Source organism: Panulirus ornatus, chromosome 4 (genome assembly GCF_036320965.1).
Source record: "Panulirus ornatus isolate Po-2019 chromosome 4, ASM3632096v1, whole genome shotgun sequence".
NCBI lineage: Eukaryota > Metazoa > Arthropoda > Malacostraca > Decapoda > Palinuridae > Panulirus > Panulirus ornatus.
This window is the reverse complement of record NC_092227.1, coordinates 33,620,033-33,628,357: the sequence shown is the minus strand read 5'-3', so window position 1 is coordinate 33,628,357 and position 8,325 is coordinate 33,620,033.

The window sequence follows — 8,325 nt, the reverse complement described above, 5'->3', positions numbered from 1 at the left end:
GTTCCATCCGCTGCCAGATCCACTCCCAGATATCTAAAACACTTTACCTCCTCCAGTTTTTCTCCATTCAAACTTACCTCCCAATTGACTTGACCCTCAACCCTACTGTACCTAATAACGGTGCTCTTATCCACATTTACTCTTAACTTTCTTCTTCCACACACTTTACCAAACTCAGTCACCTGCTTCTGCAGTTTCTCACATGAATCAGCCACCAGCGCTGTATCATCAGCGAACAACAACTGACTCACTTCCCAAGCTCTCTCATCCACAACAGAATTCATACTTGCCCCTCTTTCCAAAACTCTTGCATTCACCTCCATAACAACACCATCCATAAACAAATTAAACAACAATGGAGACATCACACACCCCTGCCGCAAACCTACATTCACTGAGAACCAATCACTTTCTTCTCTTCCTACACGTACACATGCCTTACATCCTCCATAAAAACTTTTCACTGCTTCTAACAACTTGCATCCCACAGCATATATTCTTAATACCATCCACAGAGAATCTCTATCAAGTCTATCATATACCTTCTCCAGATCCATAAATGCTACATACAAATCCATTTGCTTTTCTATGTATTTCTCACATACATTCTTCAAAGCAAACACCTGATCCACACATCCTCTACCACTTCTGAAACCACACTGCTCTTCCCCAATCTTATGCTCTATACATGCCTTCACCCTCTCAACCAATACCCTCCCATATAATTTACCAGGAATACTCAACAGACTTATACATCTGTAATTTGAGCACTCACTCTTATCCCCTTTGCCTTTGTACAATGGCACTATGCACGCATTCCGCCAATCCTCAGGCACCTCATCATGAGTCATACATACATGAAATAACCTTACCAACCAGTCAATAATACAGTCACCCAGATTTTAATATATTCCACTGCAATACCATCCAAAGCTGCTGCCTTGCCGGCTTTCATCTTCCGCAAAGCTTTTACTACCTCTTCTCTGTTTACCAAATCATTTTCCTCAACCCTCTCACTTTGCACACCACCTCGACCAAAACACTCTATATCTGCCACTCTATCATCAAACACATTCAACAAACCTTCAAAATACTTACTCCATCTCCTTCTCACATCACCACTACTTGTTATCACCTCCTCATTTGCGCCCTTCACTGAAGTTCCCATTTGCTCCCTTGTCTTACGCACTTTATGTACCTCCTTCCAGACCATCTTTTTATTCTCCATAAAATTTAATGATACTCCCTCACCCCAACTCTCATTTGCCGTCTTCTTCACCTCTTGCACCTTTCTCTTGACCTCCTGTGTCTTTCTTTTATACATCTCCCACTCAATTGCATTTTTTCCCTGCAAAAATCGTCCTAATGCCTCTCTCTTCTCTTTCACTAGTAATCTTACTTCTTCATCCTACCACTCACTACTCTTTCTAATCAACCCACCTCCCACTCTTCTCATGCCACAAGCATATTTTGCGCAATCCATCACTGATTCCCAAAACACATCCCATTCCTCCGCCACTCATCTTACTTCCATTGTTCTCACCTTTTTCCATTCTGTACTCAGTCTCTCCTGTTACTTCCTCACACAAGAGTCCTTCCCAAGCTCACTTACTTTCACCACCCTATTCACCCTATCATTCACTCTTCTTTTCTGAAAACTCATACAAATCTTCACCTTAGCCTCCACAAGATAATGATCAGACATCCCTCCAGTTGCACCTCTCAGAACATTAACATCCAAAAGTCTCTCTTTCGCTTAACATGTAATCCAATGACGCTCTCTGGCCATCTCTCCAACTTACATACGTATACTTATGTATATCTCGCTTTTTAAACCAGGTATTCCCAGTCACCAGTCCTTTTTCAGCACATAAATCTACAAGCTCTTCACCATTTCCATTTACAACACTGAACACCCCAAATATACCAATTATTCCCTCAACTGCCACATTACTCGTCTTTGCATTGAAATCACCCATCACTACAACCCGGTCTCGTGCATCAAAACCTCTAACACACTCATTCAGCTGCTCCCAAAACACTTGTCTCTCATGATCTTTCTTCTCATGCCCAGGTGCTTATGCACCAATAATCACCCATCTCTCTCCATCAACTTTCAGTTTTACCCATATTAATTAGAGCCAAATGGAATAACAACCCCCTCCCCCCCTCATGTGTGCGAGGTAGCGCTAGGAAAAACACCAAAGGCCCAATTCATTCACACTCAGTCTGTAGCTGTCATGTAATAATGCACCGAAACCACAGCTCCCTTTCCACATCCAGGCCCCACACACTTTGCGTGGTTTACCCCAGACGCTTCACATGCCCTGGTTCAATCCATTGACAGCACGTCGACCCCGGTATACCACATCGTTCCAATTCACTCTATTCCTTGCACGCCTTTCACCCTCCTGCATGTTCAGGCTCCGATCACTCAAAATCTTTTTCACTCCATCTTTCCACCTCCAATTTGGTCTCCCACTTCTCGTTCCCTCCACCTCTGACACATATATCCTCTTGGTCAATCTTTCCCCACTCATTCTCTTCATGTGACCAAACCATTTCAAAACACCCTCTTCTGCTCTCTCAACCACTCTTTTTATTTCCACACATCTCTCTCACCCTTACATTACTTACTCGATCAAACCACCTCACACCACATATTGTCCTCAAACATCTCATTTCCAGCACATCCACCCTCCTGTGCACAACTCTATCCACAGCCCACGCCTCTCAACCATACAACATTGTTGGAACCACTATTCCTTCAAACATACCCATTTTTGCTTTACGAGATAATGTTCTCGACTTACAAACATTCTTCAAGGCTCCCAGAATTTTCGCCCCCTCCCCCACCCTATGATTCACTTCCGCTTCCATGGTTCCATCCGCTGCCAGATCCACTCCCAGATATCTAAAACACTTTACTTCCTCCAGCCTTTCTCTATTCAAACTTACCTCCCAATTGACTTGACCCTCAACCCTACTGTACCTTATAACCTTGCTCTTATTCACATTTACTCTTAACTTTCTTCTTTCACACACTTTACCAAATTCAGTCACCAGCTTCTGCAGTTTCTCACATGAATTAGCCACCAGCGCTGTATCATCAGCCAACAACAGCTGACTCACTTCCCAAGCTCTCTCATCCACAACAGACTGCATACTTGCCCCTCTTTCCAAAACTCTTGCATTCACCTCCCTAACAACCCCATCCATAAACAAATTAAACAACCATGGAGACATCACACACCCCTGCCTCAAACCTACATTCACTGAGAACCAATCACTTTCCACTCTTTTTACACGAACACATGCTTTACATCTTGATAAAAACTTTTCACTGCTTCTAACAACTTGCCTCCCACACCATATATTCTTAATACCTTCCACAGAGCATCTCTATCAACTCTATCATATGCCTTCTCCAGATCCATAAATGCTACATACAAATCCATTTGCTTTTCTAAGTATTCCTCGCATACATTCTTCAAAGCAAATACCTGATCCACACATCCTCTACCACTTCTGAAACCACACTGCTCTTCCCCAATCTGACGCTCTGTACATGCCTTCACCCTCTCAATCAATATCGTCCCATATAATTTACCAGGAATACTAAACATATATATATATATATATATATATATATATATATATATATATATATATATATATATATATGTATATATATATATATATATACATATATATATATATATATATATACTTTATCAATTCATTATTTGTTTTACTTTGTAGCTGTCTCCCACGTTAGCGAGAAAGCGCAAGGAAAAAGACGAAAAATTGCCCAACCCACCCACTTACACATCTATATATATACACGTCCACACACGCAAATTTACATACCTTTACATCTCAACATATACATACATATACACATAGATATATACATATGTACACATGAACATAATTCATATTGTCTGCCTATATTCATTCCCATCGCCACCCCGCAACACATGAAATAAAAAAACCTTTCCCCCGCATATGCGCGAGGTAGCGGTAGGAAAAGTCAACAAATGCCACATTCGTTCACACTCAGTCTCTAGCTCTTATGTAATAATGCACCGAAACCACAGCTCCCTTTCCACATCCAGGCCCCACAGGTTTCTTCATGGTTTACCCCAGACGTTTCACATGTCCTGGTTCAATCCATTGACAGCACCTCGACCCCGGGATACCACATCCTTCCATTTTACTCTTTTCCTTGCACACCTTTCTCATTCCTGCATGTTCAGGACCCGATCTCTCAAAACCTCTTTCATTCCATATTTCCATTTCCACTTTGGTCTCCAACTTCTCGTTCCCTGCACTTCTGACACATATATCCTCATTGTCAATCTTTCCTCACTCATTCTCTCTATGTGACCAAACCATTTGAAAACACCTTCTTCTGCTCTCTCAAACACACTCTTTTTATTATCACACATCTCTCTTATCCTATTATTACTTACTCGATCATACCACCTCACACCACATATTGTCCTCAAACATCTCATTTCCAGCACATCCACCCACATCCGCACAACTCTATCTATAGCCCACGCCTTGCAACTATGTATCATTGTTGAAACACTATTCCTTCAAACATACCCATTTTTGCTTTCCTAGATAATGTTCTCGACTTCCGCACGTTCTTCAACGCTCTCAGAATTTTTACCCCCTCCCCTACCCTATGATCCACTTTTACTTCCATGGTTCCATCCGCTGCCAAATCCACTCCTAGATATCTAAAACACTTCATTCCTCCAGTTTTTCTGCATTCAAACTAACCTCCCAGTTGACTAGTCCCTCAACCCTACTGTACCTAATAACATTGCTCTTATTCACATTTACTCTCAACTTCCTTCTTTTACACACTTTACCAAATTCAGTCACCAGCTTCTGCAGGTTCTCACACGAATCAGCCACCAGCGCTGTATCATCAGCGAACAACAACTGACTCACTTCCCAAGCTCTCTCATCTACAACAGACTGCATACTTGCCCCTCTTTCCAAAACTCATGCATTTACCTCCCTAACAACCCCATCCATAAACAAATTAAACAACCATGGAGACATCACACACCCCTGCCGCAAACCAATATTCACTTAGAACCAATCGCTTTCCTCTCTTCCTACACGTACACATGCCTTACATCCTCGATAAAACTTTTCACTGCTTCTAAACTTGCCTCCCACACCATATATTCTTAATACCATCCACAGAGCATCTCTATCAACTATATCATATGCCTTCTCCAGATCCATAAATGCTATATACAAATCCATTTGCTTTTCTAAGTATTTCTCACATACATTCTTCAAAGGAAAAACCTGATCCATACACTCTCTTCCACTTCTAAAACCACACTGCTCTTCCCCAATCTGATGCTTTGTACATGCCTTCACCCTCTCAATCAATACCCTCTCATATAATTTCCTAGGAATATTCAACAAACTTATATACCTCTGTAATTTGAGCACTCACTTTCATTACCTTGGGCTTTATACAATGGCACTATGCAAGCATTCCGCCAGTCCTCAGCCAACTCACCATGAGTCATACATACATTAAATAATCTTACCAAGCAGTCAACAATACAGTCACACCCATTTGTAATAAATTCCACTGCAATACCATCCAAACCCGCTGCCTTGCCGGCTTTCATCTTCGGCAAAGCTTTTACTACCTCTTCTCTGTTAACCAAATCATTCTCCCTGACCCTCTCACTTTGCAGACCACATCGACTAAAATGCCATATATCTGCCACTCTATCATCAAACACATTCAACAAACCTTCAAAATTCTCACTCGATCTCCTTATCACATCACCCCTACGTGTTATCACCTCCCCATTAGCCTTCTTCACTGAATTCCCGTTTGTTCCCTTATCTTACGCACTTTATTTACCTCCATCCAAAACATCTCTTTATTCTCCCTAAAACTTAATGATACCCTCTCACCCCAATTCTCATATGCCCTCGTTTTTACCTCTTCCACCTTTTTCTTGACCTCCTGCCTCTTTCTTTTATATTTATCTCAGAAATTGGTATTATTTCCCTGCAGAAATCTTCCAAATGCCTCTCGCTTCTTTTTCACTAATTATCTTACTTCTTCATCCCACCACTCACTGCCTTTTCTAATCTGCCCACCTACCACGCTTCTCACGCCACAAGGATCTTTTGAGCAATCCATTACCGCCTCCCTAGATAAATCCCATTCCTCCCCCACTCCCTTTACGTCCTTTATTCTCACCTTTTTCCATTCTGTACTCATTCTCTCCTGGTACTTCTTCACACAAGTCTTCTTCCCAAGCTCACTCACTCTCACCATTCTGGTCAACCCAACATTCTCTCTTCTTTTCTGAAAACCTCTACAAGTCTTCACCTTCGCCTCCATAAGATAATGATCAGACATCCCTTCAGTTGCACCTCTCACCACATTAACATCCAAAAGTCTCTTTCGCGCGTCTATCAATTAACACGTAATCCAATAACGCCCTCTGGCCATCTCTCCTACTTACATACATATACTTATGTACATCTCGCTTTTTAAACCAGGCATTCCCAATCACCTATCCATTTTAAGCACATAAATCTACAAGTTCTTCACCATTTCCACTTACAATAGTGAGTACCCCATGTACGCCAATTATTCTCTCAACTGCCACATTACTCACGTTTGCATTGAAATTACACATCACCATAACCCGGTCTCGTGCATCAAAACTACTAGCACACTCACTCAGAGGCTCCCAAAACACTTGCTTCTCGTGATCTTTCTTCTCATGCCCAGGTGCATATGCACCAATAATCACCCATCTCTCTCCATCCACTTTCAGTTTTACCCATATGAATTTAGATTTTACTTTCTTACACTCTATCACATACTACAACCACTCCTGTTTCAGAAGTAGTGCTAGTGCTAGTCCTTCCCTTCCTCTTGTCCTCTTACTAACCCTTGACTTTGCTCCCAAGACATTCTCACACCAGTTTTCCCCTTTACCCTTGACGTTCGTTTCACTCAGAGCCAAAACATCCAGTCTCCTCTCCTCAAACATACCACCAATATCTCCTTTTTTTCTTATCTTTTTACATCCACACACATTAATACAACCCAATCTGAGCCTTCGAGGATGATGAGCACTCCCTGCGTGACTCCTTCTGCTGTTTCACCTTTTAGAAAGGTAAAATACAAGGAAGGGAGGGGTTCCACTCCCCTACTCCCGTCCCCCTTAGTCGCCTTCTAAGACATTTCAGGAATGCGTGGGAAGTATTCTTTCCCCCTATCACCAGGAATAATATGTTTATATATACATATCATTGTATACTTAAAACCATATATATATATATATATATATATATATATATATATATATATATATATATATATATATATATATATATATATATATATATATATATGTATATATATATATATATATATATATATATATATATATATATATATATATATATATATATATATATATATATATATATATATATATATATATATATATATATATATATATATATATATATATATATATATATATATATATATATATATATATACATATATATTTTTTTTTTTTTTTTTTTATACATTGTCGCTGTCTCCCGCGTTTGCGAGGTAGCGCAAGCAAACAGACGAAAGAAATGGCCTAACCCCCCCCCCATACACATGTATATACATAAGTCCACACACGCAAATATACATACCTACACAGCTTTCCATGGTTTACCCCAGACGCTTCACATGCCTTGATTCAATCCACTGACAGCACGTCAAGCCCGGTATACCACATCGCCCCAATTCACTCTATTCCTTGCCCTCCTTTCACCCTCCTGCATGTTCAGGCCCCGATCACAAAAAATCTTTTTCACTCCATCTTTCCACCTCTAATTTGGTCTCCCTCTTCTCCTCGTTCCCTCCACCTCCGACACATATATCCTCTTGGTCAATCTTTCCTCACTCATCCTCTCCATGTGCCCAAACCATTTCAAAACACCCTCTTCTGCTCTCTCAACCACGCTCTTTTTATTTCCACACATCTCTCTTACCCTTACGTTACTTACTCGATCAAACCTCCTCACACCACATATTGTCCTCAAACATCTCATTTCCAGCACATCCATCCTCCTGCGCACAACTCTATCCATAGCCCACGCCTCGCAACCATACAACATTGTTGGAACCACTATTCCTTCAAACATACCCATTTTTGGTTTCCGAGGTAATGTTCTCGACTTCCACACATTCTTCAAGGCTCCCAGAATTTTCGCCCCCTCCCGCACCCTATGATCCAATTCCGCTTC